Genomic DNA, 17,334 nt, shown 5'->3' with positions numbered 1-17,334 from the left:
AGCAGAAAAATACCTTGACATAACACTTAGCTCATCCAATCCTTCTCACTTCATTCTTTTGTAAATCTTCTCCAATTGAGTGTTTTCCTCCACCACTCTGCCCAAACTGCTGTTCTTTAGTCACCAATGACCTCCATGCTGCTAAATCTATTGGCCAATTTTCCTTCCACACCTTACCTGAACTATCCGCAATTTTTGACCTAATTGATGATTTCCTCTTCTAAATTATTGCTCCTCTAGATTTACTCTCCACTGTCTTTCATGCTGCTATCTTGGAAGGCAGAACAAACAAGCTCCCTTGACCTTTAATTTCCATTTGGGTTTAGCTAGCAGAAGGCAGTCACAGGAGATAGGGGGAGAGAAGGAAAGCCAGGTTGGAGTATTTATTCTCTACCAGGTTGCTAGAGATCAGCTGCAGTCTCTATTGAAGGCCATATATCTTGCTAGGCCACCCTCTCCATAGAACCACACCCTTCTGGTTTGAAGAGTGCTTCCCCTCCTTGTCTTTTTATGCCAGGGATGCTAACAGCTTTGGAGGACTCAATCATACCTTGTTCACTTCCCTAAATCCTGTCCATATCTTTGTGACTACTTCTGTTCTCAATTACTCAATTTGAATACACTCTCTATATCCTGCCAGGACCTTGACTGATATATGGTCTATATGCTGACACTCTCAAACTTTTATTCTCAGTCCAGACCTCTCTTGTGAATACTAGACTACTGTATACAGTTGCCTTCTCCATCCACTTTATTTATGTCCAAAACTAACTCTGTGTCTTCCTCCCAACTGCTCTACCCATGGTGTTCTCCATCTAATTGATGAAAATTCCATCTTTACAATTGCTCAAACTAAACACTTTGAGTCATTCTTGACTTCTTTTTCTTCAACATCTCATCCAATACATCAGGAATTTCACTGGCTTTTCCTTCTAAGCATATCCAGAATCTGACCACTGTTCACAACCTCTACTCCTACCACTCCAGCCCAACCTGCCAACTACTCTTCCTTTCATTTACTGCAGTAACCACCTGCATTTACTGCTGTTGCTTCCTCTCTTCTACCTTTGCTCCCTATAATCTTAGAACAGAGCATCTCACTTTTCTGCTCAAAACCCTGCAATTGATCCCATATCACTCAGAGTAAAAACCAAAGTTCTTACAAGGCTGTGCATGAGGTAACCACTTACTATCCCCCTGACCTCCTTTCCTATTATTCTCTCTCACTGTGCTTTAACCGCATTGACCTGTTTGCTGTTCCTAGAACATGCCAGGCATGTTCCCACCTTAGGCTTTTTGGATCAAGTTCTTCCCACTCCTAGAATGCTTTTCCCTCTTAAAAACTATTTGGCTAATTCTTTCCACTCCTTTTGAGCAAATCTTTGCTCAAAAGTCCCTTTCAAAATGAGGCCTATTCAGACCATTCAATTTATACTGCAACCTCTCTCCTTTCCAGCTCTTTTGAATCTCTTATTCTGCTCCATTTTTTCTTGTTTAAATCACTCATCATGTGCTAATGTTATAGATTAATTAATGTTTATGATTTAAAGTTTCTCCCTTCACTAGAACATAAACATTTCAAAGGAAAGGATCTTTTTTTTTACCAGTATATTCCCACTATCTAAACCATATTTGGCGCATAGTATAAATTAATAAATATTTGTTATATCTGCCTCTCATAAATGTTGACATGTTTTGGTTTCATTTTCATTCAATTCAAAATATTTTCCTATTTCCTGTGTCTTTTTTCTTTGACTCATGGATTATGTAGGAGTATGTTAGCTAATTTCCAAATATTTGGGGATTCCCATAGGGCTTTCTGTTACGGATTTCTAGTTAAATTCTGTTGGGATCTTAGAACATACTTTATGCAATTTAATTCTTCTAATTTTTTTGTATGTTTGTTTAATTGGCCCAGATTAGGGAGCATTTTGGTGAATGTTCCATGTGCACTTTAAATGAAAATGTTTTCTGCTATTATTTGCTAAAATGTCTTATATATAGCAATCAAGTCAAGCCAGTTGATCCTGTTGCTTTTCTGTATCATTACTGGTATTCCAGCTCTTGTTCTATTCATAACTGAGAATGGCATATTGAAGTTTCCAACTATAACTGTTTATTTCCCCCTTTCAGTCCTATCAATTATTGCATCATGTATTATGACTCTGCTGATAGTTTAAAAATTTATTATTTCATGGTTTCTTGATTAGTTGACCCTTTTATTATAATGTAACATCCCTCTTTACTCTTGGTAATAGTCCTTGTTCTAAAATCATCTTGTCTGATATTAATAGAGTCACTTCAGTCTTCTTTTGACTAGGTTTGTATGGTTTATCTTTTCCCATCCTTATTCTTTCCATCTTCCTAGAACTTTATAATTAAAGTCGGTTTCTTGTAGATAGCACATAGTTGGGAATGTTTTTAATACAATTTCCACCTTTTAATAGGGGTTTTAGAGCATTTATATTTACTATAATTCTTGATATGGTTGATTTAAATCTACCATCTTTCCAATTCTTTGTCCCATCTGTTTTTGTTCCTTGTCTTTTTACTATTTAAATATTTTTCATAAGTTCCTTTTATCCCCACTTTAAAATGTTTCTAGTGATTGCTTTAGGGTTTGCAACATTCATCTTTAACTTGTCACAGTCTACTGTCAACAAATATCATACAGCTTCTGGTATAGTATCAGATCCTTGAGACATCATATATCCATTTTCCCTTTAATGCTATTGTTGTAATATATTTTAATTCTGTGTGCAATCCCACTAACATAGTTACTATTTTTACTTTATATCAGACTCTATTTGAAATCTCCCAGCCCCTGAAATTTTATTATGTTTCATTTCTCTTCCCCCTTTTGGTCATGAAGGCTTTCTCAATCCCACAATGCCAGGGCCAGGTTCATCTTCAGGAGTCATGTCCCATGTGGCCAGGGAGATTTACACCCCTGGGAGTCATGTCCCACATGGAGGGCAGGGCAGTGGGTTCACCTGTGGAGTTGGCTTAGAGGCCACATCTGAGCAATAAAAGAGGTTTTCTGGGAGTGACTCTTAGTCATAGTCATAAGCAGGCTTAGCTTCTCCTTTGCAGAAATAAGTTTCATAAGGGCAAGCCCCAAGATTGAGGGCGTGCCCCATCAACTTGGCAGTCCTCAATGCTTGTGAGAATAACAGGTCTTCCCCAGGTGGGGAAGTTTAATACTTCCACCTTTCTCCCCAGTCCATCAAGGGGACTTTGCAAATACTTTTTTATCTTTTTCCCAAAAACCTCTGGGATGTTGTACAACCAACAAGATCTCACTCCCTATTGAAGATTCCATGTAATTGTGGTGTTCAAATAAAGTGACCATACAAGTTAAAATAGATGTAGTGCTACCAAAGTTATAAATTTTGCACCAAATGAATATCTCTTCCTTTGGTCTGGCACAGAAGTTGAAGTTTTAATATACAGTCAATATCCTTTACCCTTCAGTCTGATTCACCTTAGTCTTAACCAGATTGGGTTCATTCATACATTTAATTGAAGTCTGATCACTTTTTCAGTGTATTTAACAGTTGCTGTATGGGATAACGCTGACTTTCATAGCTGCAGAATTCTAGCTCAGAGTCTCAGGTGTCACACAGATACCTGAAATTCCAGGGAACAACCAGGTTATATACAAACAGCTCTGGATCTAAGAATTTAGAAATGATAGTTACTACTCTGGAATAGATGTGACTGCTGTAAGAGCTTACGATCTAGGAAATTTTACACTAGGATTTTCCCTGATAACCTATGCTCTTGAGTTCAGTTCTCAGAATTTGTACATTATAGTTCATATTAGTGAAGTATTATAAAATTTGTCTTTTTGTTTTGGCTTATTTCACTAAACATACTGTCCTCAAGGTTCATTCACCTAGTTGCTTGACTCACAACTTCATTCCTTCTTGCAGCTGAACAATATTCCATTGTATGTAAACACCACAGTTCCCATTTCTGTTCCTCAGTCAATGTACCCTTAGGTCACTTACATCCACTGCAAATTGTGGATACCACTCCCATAAGCACAGTGTGCAAATGTCCATTCGTGTTCCTGCTCTCAGTTCCTCTAAGTATACACCTTACATTGGGGTTGAGGATCCTACGTCAACCCCACCTCTAGCCTCCTGTGGAGCCACCACACTGCCCTCCAGTGGGGCTGCACCATTCTACTTCCCTACCAACAGTGAATAGGTACATCTCTCTCTCCACATTTTCTCCAGCATGTGTATCTCTGTTCATTTTCAGTTTTTGTTCACATACCATACAATCCAACCTAAGCAAAAAATCAATGGTTTCTGGTATAATCACATAGTTATGTCTTCACCACCACAATTTATATGAGGACATTTCCATTTCTTCTGCAAAGAATCCCATAGCCTCTTCCATAACCCCCTCTTACTTACATTTAGTTTTGGCACATTGCCTTTGTTACATTCAGTGGAAGCATATTAAAATGTTACTGTTAACTATAGACCCTAGTTTGCGTTGATGTATTTTTTTCCCTACATACCATTCCATTTTCACCAACTTGCAATGTTGACATTCAGTTTTCCTTCCTCATGCAATAACTTTCTTATATCTGTACCTTTAATCACCATCATTATCCACTCGATGCTTCATCAAGTTATACCATCCCAGGCTTTATCCTCTCTCTTTCCTCCTGGCATCATACATGCCCCCAGCCTTCCTTCCTCAACCATACTCACATGCAGCTTCATTCAATTTACTTACAATATTTTTCTACCATAGATAGTATTGCACTATTTATTTCTGGATCTTTATAATCAATCCTGTTGGACATTCTATACTCCTTCACAACTAAACTCTCAATCTCTACCCTCTTTCTATCTCCTAACAACCTGTGTTCTCAACTTTAACTTTCAAAGTTTGCTCATTAATGTTAGTTCATATTAGTAAGATTATACAGTATTTGTCCTTTTCTTTCTGGCTAATTTCACTTAGCATAATGTCCTCAAGGTTCATTCAAGTTTGTGGCATGCTTCATGATTTCATTCTGTCTTCTAGCTGCATAATCCACTGCATTTACCACAATATGTTTAGCCATTCATCTGTTGATGTACATTTGGGCTGCTCCCATTTCTTGGTAATCATGAATAATGCTGCTATAAACATTGGTGGGAAAATATCTGTTTGTGTCCTATCTTCAATGCCTCCTAATAATGGGATTGCTGAAGCATATGGCAATTCTATAAGTATCTTCCTGAGGAACTGCCCAACTGCCTTCCAGAGCAGTTGCAATTTCCACATTCCCACCAACAATGGATATGTGTGCCTCTTTCTCCGTGTCCTCTCCAGCACTTGTACTTTTCTGCTTGTTTGTTTTTTATAATGGCCATTCTATTAGATATGAGATGATATCTCATTGTGGTTTTGATTTGCATTTCCCTAAAAACCAGTGGGGTCAATCATCTTTTCATATGTTTTGAGCCATTTGTATTTCCTGTTTGGAAAAGTGTCTGTCCATGTCTTTTGCCCACTTTTTAATTGGGTTGTTTGTCTTTTTGTTGTTGAGTTGTAGAATCGCCTTATTTATTTTGGATATCGGTTTCCAAATATTCCAAATACTGTCTCCCATTGCATGGACTGCCTTTTTAAAAAAAATATATTTTTATTGGTGGTGCAAGGGTAGTTCAGTGGTGAAATTCTGGCCTGTCATGCCCGAGACCCATGTTCAATTCCCAGAGCCTGTATATGCCCATCCCCCCCCCCAAATATATATATATATGTATATATACATAGAGAGAGAGAGAAATCTTCACACACATGCAGTCCATATAGAATATAAAATCAATATCATAACAGTTGTGTATTCATCACCATGATCATTTTTAGAATATTTGCATCACTCCAGAAAAAGAGACAAAAGGAAAAAAGAAAAACTCATAAATTCCATACCCTCACCCCTTCCTCTCATTGACTAGCATTTCAACCTACCTAATTTTTTACCCTGTTATCCCCCTATTATTTATTTATTTAGTTTATCCTTATTTTTTTACTCGTATGTCCATACCCTGGATAAAAGGAACATTCAGTCACAAGGTTTTCGTAATCACATGTCACACTGTAAAAGCTCTATCATTATACAATCATCTTTAAGAATCTAGGCTCCTGCAAAACAGCTCAACAGTTTCAGGTACCCCCCTCTACCCACTCCACTCCACATAAACAGAAAAGGGATAGTTACATAATGCATAAGAATAACCTCCAGGATAACCTCTCCACTCTGAAATCTTTCAGCCACTGAAACTTCATTTTGTCTCATTTTTCTTTTCCCACTTTTGGTCACAATGAGGCTTTCTCATTCCCATGATTCCAGGTCCTGGTTCATCCCAGGAGTCCTATCCCATGTTGCCAGGGAAATTTACACCCATGGGAATCATGTTTCACACAGTGGGGAGGGAAGTGAGTTCACCTGCCAAGTTGGCTTAGAGAGAGAGGCTATATCTGAGCAACAAAAGAGGTTCTCTGCGGGTGGCTCTTAGGCATAATTATAAGTAGGGTTAGCTTCTCCTTTGCAGGGAGAAGTTTCTTCGGGATGAACCCCAAGATCGAGGGCTCAGCCATTGATCTCTTTGTCCCTGTTGCTTGCAAGAATATCAGGAATTCCCCAAATAGGGTAGTTGAATATTGCCTCCTTTCTCCTCAGTCCCCAAGGGGACTTTGCAAATACTTTTTTATTCATTGCCCAAATTACTCTGTGATGTATTAGGGCATCACACTAACCTGTACAAACCAATAAGATCTCAGGCCCTATTCAAAATTTCATGTACTTATAGTGTTCAAGTACCATACACATTAAATTAGGTAATGTGATACCCAAAATACAAATTTTGCACCAAATAAGAATTTCTCCCTTTGGTCTCATGCAGAAGTTGAAGTTTTAAAATATGGACCATATTATCTTTTACCCTGTGTTCTGATTTACCTTGGTTCTATCCAGATCAGCTTCATTCATATCTCTGGTTGAAGTCTGATCACTTTTTAAACTCTTTAAACAGTTGCTGTATAGGGTAATTCTGACTTTCATAGCTTCAGAATTCTAACTCTGAGTCTTAGGTGTCACAGAAATACCTGAAGATCCTGGGAACGACCAGTTAATATATAAAGCTCAGTATCTCAGAATTTAGAAATAACAATTACATCTCCTGAATATACATGAATATACATGATTGTAAGAGTTTGCAATCTAGGACCCTTTACAATAGGCCCCAACCTGATAACCCATACTTTCAACTTCAATTCTCTGTGTTTGTACATTATAGTTAGTCCATATGAGTGACGCACCATAATATTTGTCTTTTTGTTTCTGTTGTTTCATTCCATCTACAGTCCTTAAGTTTCATTCACCTAGTTATATGTCTCACAACTTCATTCCTTCTTGAGGCCACTCAATAGTCCATTGTATGTATATACCACAACTTGCCCTTTCCTCTTCTCAGTGTTTGTACCCTAGGCCACCTCCATCCATTAGTAATCGCAAACACTGTCACCATAAACACCAGTGTGCAAATGTCCATTCATGTCCCCACACTCAGTTCCTCCAGGTACATATCGTATAGGCTGACTTTTAACTTTCCTTATACAGTCCTTTGACGCACAAAAGTGTTTGAGAAGATTACATATATCTATTTCTTTTTTATTGCTTGCACTTTGGTGTAGGTGTACAAAACCACCTCCTATCACAAGATCTATAAGATATTTCCCTACATTTTCTTCTAAAAGTTTTATGGTCTTAGATCTAATGTTTCAGTCTTTGATCCATTTTGAGTTAATTTTTGCATAGGTGTGAGGTATGGATCCTCTTTGTTTGTTTTTTTTTTTCCTTTTTGTGTCTATGGATATCCAGTTCTATAGACACCAGTTATTGAAGAGGCTGCTTTGTTTCAGTTGAGTTGGCTTGATCACCTTATCAAAGGTCAATCGTCTGTTGATGAGAGGGTCTACTACTGAACACTCAATTTTATTCCATTGGTCAGTATATCTGTATTTATGCCAGTACCATGCTGCTTTAACCATTGAAGCTTTGTAATATGCTTTAAGTCAAGTAGTGTGAGACCTCCCTCTTCAATCCTCTTTCTCCAGATATTTTTAGCTATTTGGAGTACCCTGCTTTTCCAAATAAATTTAGTTGTTGGTTTTTCTATTTCTCAAAAGTAAAATTTTGGGATTTTAATTGGTATTGCATTGAATCTATAAATCAATTTGGGTAAAATGACATCTTAACTACATTTAGTATTCCATTCCATTAACATAGTATGTCTTTTATTTATTTAGGTCTTCTTTGATTTCTTTAAGCAATTTTTTGTAGTTTTCTGTGTACAGGTCTTTTTGTAGCCTTTGTTAAATTTATTTCTAAATATTTGGTCCTTTTTGTTTCTATTGTAAATGGAATTTTTTTTCTTGATTTCCTCCTCAGATTGTTCATTAACTATTGTATAGAAACACTACTGCTTTTTTTTTGCTGTTGATCTTATACCCTGCCACTTTGCTGTACTCATTTATTAGATCTATAGCTTTGCTGTAGTTTTCTCAGGATTTTCAACATACAATATGATGTCATCTGCAAACAGTGAAAGTTTTACTCTTTCCTTTCCACTTTGGATACTTTTTATTTCTTTTTCTTGCCTAGTTGCTTTAGCTAGAACTCCCAGCACAATGTTGAATCACAATGGTGATAATGGGCATCCAGTCTTGTTCCTGATCTTAGAGCGAAAGCTTTCAGTCTTTCTCCACCGAGAATGATGTTAGTTGTGAGTTTTTCATATCGTCCCTTTATCATATCGAGGAAGTTCCCTTCTATTTCTATGCTTTGAAGTGTTTTCATCCAGAAAGCATGTTGAATTTTGTCAAGTGCCTTTCTTGCATCAATCAAGATGATCATGTGGTTGCTTGGCTTTGCTTTATTGATGTGATGTATTACATTAATTGATTTTCTTGTGTTGAATCATCCTTGCACACCTGGAATAAATCCCACTTGGACATGTTGTATAGTTCTCTTACTGTGCTACTGGATTTGATTTGTGAATATCTGTTGAGAATTTTTGCATCTATATTCATTAAAGAGATTGTTCAGTAATATTCTTTTCTTGTAGTATTTTTGTCTGGCTTTATTATTAAGGTGATGTTGGTTTCATTGAATATGTTAGGAAGCTTCCCTTCTCTTCGATTTTTTAAAGAGTTTGAGCAAAATTGGTACTAATTCTTTCTTGTTAGCTTTGTAGAATTCACATATGAAGCCATCTGGTCCTGCAGTGTTCTTTTTTGAGAGCTTCTGGATGACTGATTCAGTCTCTTTACTTGTGATGGTTTGTTGAGATAATCTGTTTCTTCTCAAGTCAATGTTTGTTCATGATTTTCTAGGAAGATATCCATCTTGTGTAGATAGTCTAGTTTATTAGCTCATAGTTTCCTCTCATTATTATCTTTATTTCTGTGTGGTCAATAGTTATGCCTCCTCTCCCAATTCTGATTTTATTTATATGCATCCTCTCTCTCTCTCTCTTTTTTGTCACCTTAGCTAAGTGTCCATTGATTTTATTGATTTTCTCAAAGAATCCACTTCTGGTTCTTTTGATTCTCTCTATCATTTTCAAGTTCTCAATTTTACTTATTTCTGCTTTATTCTTTGTTATTTCTTTCCTTCTATTTGTTTTGGGGTTAGTTTGACATTCTTTCTCTAGTTCCTCCAGGTGAGCAGTTAATTCCTTGATTTCTGCTCTTTCTTTTTTTAAAAATACAGGCACGTAGGGCAATAAATTTCCCTCTCAGTACCACCTTTGCTGTGTCTCATAAGTTTTGATATGTTGTGTTTTCATTTTGATTTGCCTCGAGATATTTAATGATTTTTCTTGTAGTTTCCTTCTTGATCTACTTGTTGCTTAATAGTGTGTTGTTTAGCCTCCATATATTTGTGCATTTTCTGGCCTTCTACTTGTTTTGGATTTCCAACTTCATTCCATTATGATCTGAGAAAGAGCTCTGTATAATTTCAATCTTTTTAGGGGGTGGGGGTTTGGGGTGGGGGTACATGGCCCTGGAATTGAACCCATGTCTCCTGCATGGAAGGCGAGCATTCTACATTGAACTACCTGTGCACACAATTTCAATCTTTTTAAAGTTACTGAGACTTGCTTAGTGACCCAATATGTGGTCTATCCTGGAAAATGATTATAAGCACTTGAGAAAAATGCTGCTGTTATGGAGCATAATGTTCTGTAAATATCTGTTAAGCTTAGTTCACTTATCATATTATTCAAAATCTCTGTTTCCTTATTGATCCTCTGTCTAGATGTTCTATTCAACGATGAGAGTCATATATCAAAGTACCAAAGTCTACTCTTCTTTCAGCGTTGTCAGTGTGTACCTCATGTTTTGGAGCACTCAGGCTGGGTGCATAAATATTTATGATTGTTATGTATTCTTGATGAATTGTTCCTTTTATTAATACATAGTATCCTTCTCTGTCTCTTCCAATTGTTTTACACTTGAAGTCTAATTTATCTGATATTAGTATAGCTACCCCTGCTCTTTTCTGGTTGTTGTTTGCATGAAATATCATTTTCCAACCTTTCATTTTCAATCTATTTTTGTCCCTGGGTTTAAATTGGGTCTCTTGTAGGCAGCATATAGATGGGTTCTGTTTTTTAACTTAGTCTTCCAGGCTATGTCTTTTGATTTGGGAGTTAAATCTAATTAATATTTAATGTCATTACTGTAACATTAAAGGCAGTGCTTTCTTCAACCATTTAGTCTTTTAGATTTTATGTCATATCTTTTTACTCTTTTTACCCTTACTGATAATCAGTCTTCATTTCTGCACTCTTCTCCAGACCTCTGTCTCCTGTCTTTTCCTATCTTCCTTTAGTCCTCCTTTTAGTATTTCTCATAGAGCTGGCATCTTATTCATAATATCTCTCAATGATTGTTTATCTGAAAATATTTCAAACTCTCTCCCTCATTTTTGAAGGACAGTTTTGTTGGGTATAGGTTTCTTGGTTGTCAGTTTTTCTCTTTCAGTATCTTAAATATATCATATCACTGCCTTTTTGCCTCTATGGTTTCTGCTGAGAAACCTGCACATAGTCTTATCGAGCTTCCCTTGTATCTAACAGAGTTCACTGGTATGCAGCTTTTCTCTTGCTGCTTTCAGAATTATCTCTTTTTCTTTGGCATTTGACAGTCTGATTAGTAAGTTTCTTGGAGTAGGTCTATGTGGATCTATTCTATTACGGGTACACTGCACTTCTTGGATCTGCAATTTAATGTCTTTCATAAGAGATGGAAAATGTTCAGTGATAATTTCCTCCATTATTCTTTCTGTCCCTCTTCCCTTTCTCTTCTCCTTCTGGGACACCCATAACATGTATATTTATGTGCTTCATGTTATTAAATTTCCTGAGATCTTGCTCATATTTTTCCTTTCTTTTCCCTGTCTATTCTTTTATGTGCAGGATTCAGATGCCCTGTCCTCTAGTAAACTAATCCTTTCTTCTGTCTCCTCAAATCTGCTATTGTAGGCCTCTACTGTGCTTTTCATCTCTTTTATTCACTTAAGTTCTGCTATTTATGTTGTCAAGCTTTCAAGTTCTTCATTATGGTCACCCAATGTCTTCTTTATATCTTTCATCTCTTTTGCCTTATCTTCCCTCAACTCATCGATTTGATTTTTGACTTGATTTAGCATGTTTGTTTGAACATAAATTAGTTGTTTCAATTCCTGTATTTCATTTGAAGTGTTAGTTTGTTCCTTTGACTAAGCAATATCTTCATTTGTCCTGGTATGATTCATAATTTTTTGTGGGTGTCTTGGCAGCTGATTTCATTGATTAATTTATTCTGGAGGTTGTTTTGATTCTCTTACCTAAGGTTTTCTTGTTGGTTGGCTTTGTTCTCTGTCTGTTCTTTGGCATTTAGTTCAACTTATTCTAAGACCTCTAGCATAGCTTCTATTTAACTGATCAGAATTTTTCATTCTTGTTTTGCTGGTTCTTGCCTTGCATATATGGAATCTTTTTTCTTTTTTGAGGTGGGTCTTCCCAGATATGATCAAACTCATGTAAGACAGGTCCAGGAGGAAGGTGTGATCAGTATCAAGCTTCCCGTGAAGATGAGACTTTCAGAGATTCATGTAAGACCTCTAGGTTCCATGCTTTTCCTACCCTTCCCAGTAGGTGGTGATTGTCAGCCTGCAGCTCCCTACTGGTGTAAAGTGGTGTGCTGCCTTTAATTCTAAGCAGATCCTATACCTGCCAGGGGTATAGAAGAGACAGAGGCTGTGTTGGAAGGTGGGCTTAGGGCTTAGCCCTTGGGGTCTGAATTCTCTGATAGAGGGCTGCCTCTTGAGCTGGGCCCTGCTCCCTTTTCCTTGAGGAAGAGAAGATCTTGAACAAATTATCTCCTTCACATGAATCATTATTTTGTGACTCAGACTTATCTTCACTCCACCCTTGTTTGGGTTGGGGCTGACAACTGAAAGTGCCTGAAGCTTTCTCTAATGAACTACTTAGTAGTATTTTAAAAAAGAAATCCTTTTTCAGAGTCAGTTCCCAGCTCCTAAGGTTTGCTTATCAAGAGTTGGATTTGGTAGCTGGCTCTTTGTGCCCTTTTCCTGGGGTACAACCCTTTTCCAGTATTCTGAGCTCACCTGACTCCAGAAAGTCTGACTGTTGTATTTTTGTTTTTGTTTTTGTTTTCCTATCAGTCCACCTCTTCTCTGCCAGATAGAACTCAGCTTTTCCTGCTTGCTTTTGGTTTATCTGTGCTTGAGAGATCTTGTATTCAGCAGTTCAAATTCATTCATTAAAAGCACAGTTGGAGCTTAGCTAAGCTGCCCTTCTTTGCTCCTAGCGGAGATGGCTTCTTTTTCCCCACGGGGAAATTTCTTTGACTGAGCCTGCCATGCCAGTGGGGAGGGTGCTAGCCTCTGAAGTTTGGGGGTTTTACTCACAGTTTTTTGCTATGATCTTGGCCCTTTTACTTATTCCAGACTGTTGTATGATGTGTGTATGGCCATGGATCCCCCAATCAGTTGTCCAGACAGTTCCTGACTATTTCCTTACTGCTCTAGGGAACTAACTAAATTCCACAACTCCCAACATCACCATCTTGCCCTGCCCTCCTAGTCAATTATCTTTTTAAGATTAAAATTAAGAAAAATATCTTTTACATTTACCCTTATTATTATTAATATATTTTAACCATTTATGGTACTCTTCATTTCTTTATATAGATCCAAATTTCTACCGGGTATCATTTTCCTTCTACCTGAAGAACTTCATGTAACAATTCTTGTAGTGCAGGTCTGTTGGCAGTGATTTCTCTCAGCCTTAGTTTATGTGAGAAAAAAAAATCTTTATCTCACCTTATTTTTTTTAACATGGCCTGGCACCGGGAATTGAACCCAGGTCTCCAGCATGGCAGGCTAGAACTCTGCCTGTTGAGCCACCATGGCCTGCCCTCACCTTTGTTTTTGAAAAGTCTTTTTGGTAGATCTAGAATTCCTGATTGGCAATTTTTTTCTTTCAGCACTTGAAAGATTTTTCCTCACTTCTTTCTGACTTGCAAAACTTATGATAAGTAGTGTGCTGTAATTCTTTGTCCCTCTGTATGTAATGTTGGTTTTTTGCTTTTATAGCCTGCAAGATTTTCTTTCTGTCTTTGATTTATAGCAGTTTTATTGGTGATATATATAATTGCTTATTTGCTTGCATTTGTGTTTCTGGAGTTCTCTGGGTCACTTAAATCTGAGGCTTTTTGTCTTTTATTAATTTTCTAAAATTGATAGCCTTTCTCCCTGTTCAGTTTTCTCTTTCTGGAACTCCATTTTCATGTATGATAAAAATTTTATATTGTGGTACATATTTTGGATACTCTGTTCTATGTTTCAAAAATATTATTTTTTTCTCTGTTCATTTTGAATAATTTCCCTTGAGCTATCTTCAGGTATACCAATTTATTTCTCAGTATGTCTAATCTGCCAGTGAGTCTGTCAAAAGGATTCTTCACCTCTGGTTTTCTTTTGTAACATTTCAATTTCTAAGTTGATTTTATAGTTTCCATCTCCCTGCTAAAATTCCCCATTTGTTCATGCAAGCTGTCCAACTTTTCCTGCATGCTAGTGCTACCAAGGAATGCTCTCTCCAATTTCCTCCTTGCTCCAGTATTTCTCATGAATAAACAATGGTGGTCCACAGAAAAGAATTTGGTAGTACATGCAAGCAGACATGTCAGCCCACACTGACCCTTAAGAATGTTTTGAAATTTTAGCTAATTTCCTCTAACCTGCTTGTATGGCATTCACCTTTTCTTTCTTACATGCTTTGCCAAGAGTAAAAGAGTTTGCATCTCATCCTTTCTTGGAAGCCACTCCAAGTTTGGTTGCCTTGTGGCTTCCCTCTATGATGGGCTCAAGTCATGATTTTGAAAATTATCTGGCTTTTTCTCATTTTTAGGATATGAGCCTCATTCCCTTGAGACTTTCTATATCCTAAACAAAGGTGAACTCCAAAACAAATTGTTGAAAAATGGGTGAATGAGGAAAGTGATATTTAGATACATTAGAAACATTACAATACAGCTGCTGATTAGTGATTGAAAAAAAATTAGATCCAAAATATCCTGGTAACCTGACATATAAAACTGTACCCTTTTCTACTACAGAACAACTGAATTGTGTATTAGCCCCAAAGAGCAAAGCAGCACACACCAAGGAGAGTCTAGGAAGGGTAGGTACCAATGACAGAGTGTCTTAGTTTGAGTTCTCCAGAAGCAAACCCTGAGGAAAGGAATTGAATAGAAGTAGTTTATTTGGGAGGTAATCCCAGATAGCTCTATCAAGGGAGTAGGGAAGGCAACATGGAAGTGTGGGATGCAAATACAGGGAGTGAAAGTGATCAGGTCACTACTGTGGGCTTTTGGGGCTCTTTGCAAGTGGGACTCCAACTTGAACCTCATTTCAACTGGAACTTCTGAGAACTTTCCTGAAGCACGAAGAAAAAGAGATATTTTCCTACCACCTCCTGCTCATGATATGTTACAATCCAGGAAGCTTTAATTCACTGGCATTTCTGGCTTACTATAGACATGGGTCAGGTATATTACCATTGAAGAAAGTCTTTTAGGTGACTGTTTCAGGTGGCTGCAGTAGGAGCCATCAGAGTGTACAGTGAGTGCTCAAAGGATATATTGAGGCATAGAGTCTGACTACTATATAGGGCATTCCATTGAAAGAAATGTCTGCTCTGCTTGCTTTTCCTTCCTGCACCCTCCCCCACTCTTGTTGTCATCATGCTTTGTTTAAGTGGCTCAAGTAAGCTGAAGCTCAAAGTCAAAATTTCTTGGCAGAGGAAACACTTTTAAGCTGTAAAGCCATCAGACAGACAGCTAAACCTTACTGACAGATAGTGATGGAAAACTATGACTTTTTTTCTTTGATTTAAGGCTTGGGTAGATAATGAAATTGGAAAATAGTTCATGTTCCTGTAGAGAAGGGCTGGAACCACAAAGCAAAAATAGCAGCTCCCCTATACCCATTGTAGGGAACAACATATTGGTCAATATTAGGGTTATGAAACCATACCTACATAGCAATTGATATTACTGCTTATACGACAAGTATCAAAGACTACAATGAATTATATAGCAGATAGGGGAAGAGAGAAAAGGTGGCTGGATCCATGAAGGTTTAACCACACTACACCAGCATGAACCTTCCTAGGATATGTAAACCCAAGGCACATACTCACTCAGTATGGCATGACCAGTCTCTAGAAGAAACTGGAGTGTTTCCCTCTCTCTAGAAAAGCACTGGTTGTGAGTCAGGGGTGGAAGCTGGAGGAGTGGCCTCACTTTAGGTGGAAAGCACTGTAGGAGGAGTAGATGTGTTTTTTTTTTTGCTATCCTGAACTCATTTACTCTGCTCCTCCAGTGCTTGGCTTTTCCTTTTGAGAAACAACTGTCAGCCCATGTGCTTCCAGTAGAGTTGAAGAGTGTGCATGTAGTCCTACCCCAGCAATCAGAGCATTGCATTCCCCACCCATGGTGATTTGTTCATAGTTGGGCACATGATCCAATCAGAAGCGATGAGATACAAGTAAATTTTACTGTGACTATTGGAAAGAGAGGTATACTTCTTTTTCTGGTGAACTTAAACCCAGAGGATCTGAGCCAGGATCTACAAAGTCTCATAATTAAAGAGCCTGAGGACAAGGCCAGCAGAACAGAGGGCAGGGCCGAGAGATGGGAAGAACTAAATCCTGGATGACATCATTCAGCTTTTTATGGAGCCAGTACTACCTTGAACTTTCAGTTGCATGAGTTAAGACATTCCTACTTTTGTTTAAGATATTTTGAGTCAAAATTTCTGTCATTTGCAACCAAATGATTCTTCCTTAGTAGAGGCCATAAGACAACAAAAAACAATGGTGTTCACTTCAAGCCTTGCACTGATGTCCAAGACCTAATACTAAATCATTTGACTGAAGAAGCCAAGTAGTCTAGTCTGGTACCTTGGAAGCTAACTGTTTTGGTTTGGTAAAACTGCTGGAATGCGATTTACCAGAAATGAACTGGTTTTTACCAATGGGGATTTATTAGCTTACAAACTCACAGTTCTAAGGTCATGAAAGTGTCCCAATTAAGGCAGCAACAGGATGCACCTTCTCTGAAGACTGGTTACAGGTAAGCTTGGGCTCCTCTGTCAGATACCAAGACACACAGCATTGTCTGCTGGCCCTTCTTTCCTGGATTTAATTGCTTCAGGTTCTGGCTTCTCTATCTGCGGCTTTTTTGCTAAACTTCTCTGGGTGTTTCTCTGTGAGCTTCACTTAATTTCATCTCTTTTTTCTTTATGTGTTTTACCCTCTCATAAAGAACTCCATTAAGGAGTTTAAGACTCATCTTGAACCTAATCAAAAGGTCCCACCCAGGGCGGGCCGCAGTGGCTCAGCAGACAGAGTTCTCACCTGCCAGGGTAGAGACCTGGGTTTGATTCCCAGTGCATGCCCATGCAAAAAAAAAAAAAAAAAAAAAAAAAAAAAAGGTCCCACCTACAATAGCTCTACATCACAGGAATGGATCAAATTTAAAAATGTGATTTTTCTGGGATACATAACAGCTTCAACTTCCGTACTAACTTTAAGGAAATTTTTATAATTTGCTTTCAATAGTTGATAAATAATTGCTTTTCTGAGAGGGGATAGTTATGTTTTTACAGAGAAGTTGCAAAGATATCATAGAAAGTTCTCATATACACTTTATCTAGTTTCCCCTATTTTTTTAATTTGTGTTTTG

Source organism: Tamandua tetradactyla, chromosome 3, assembly GCF_023851605.1.
Source record: "Tamandua tetradactyla isolate mTamTet1 chromosome 3, mTamTet1.pri, whole genome shotgun sequence".
NCBI classification, from domain to species: domain Eukaryota; kingdom Metazoa; phylum Chordata; class Mammalia; order Pilosa; family Myrmecophagidae; genus Tamandua; species Tamandua tetradactyla.
Note: the sequence above shows the minus strand (reverse complement) of the source record.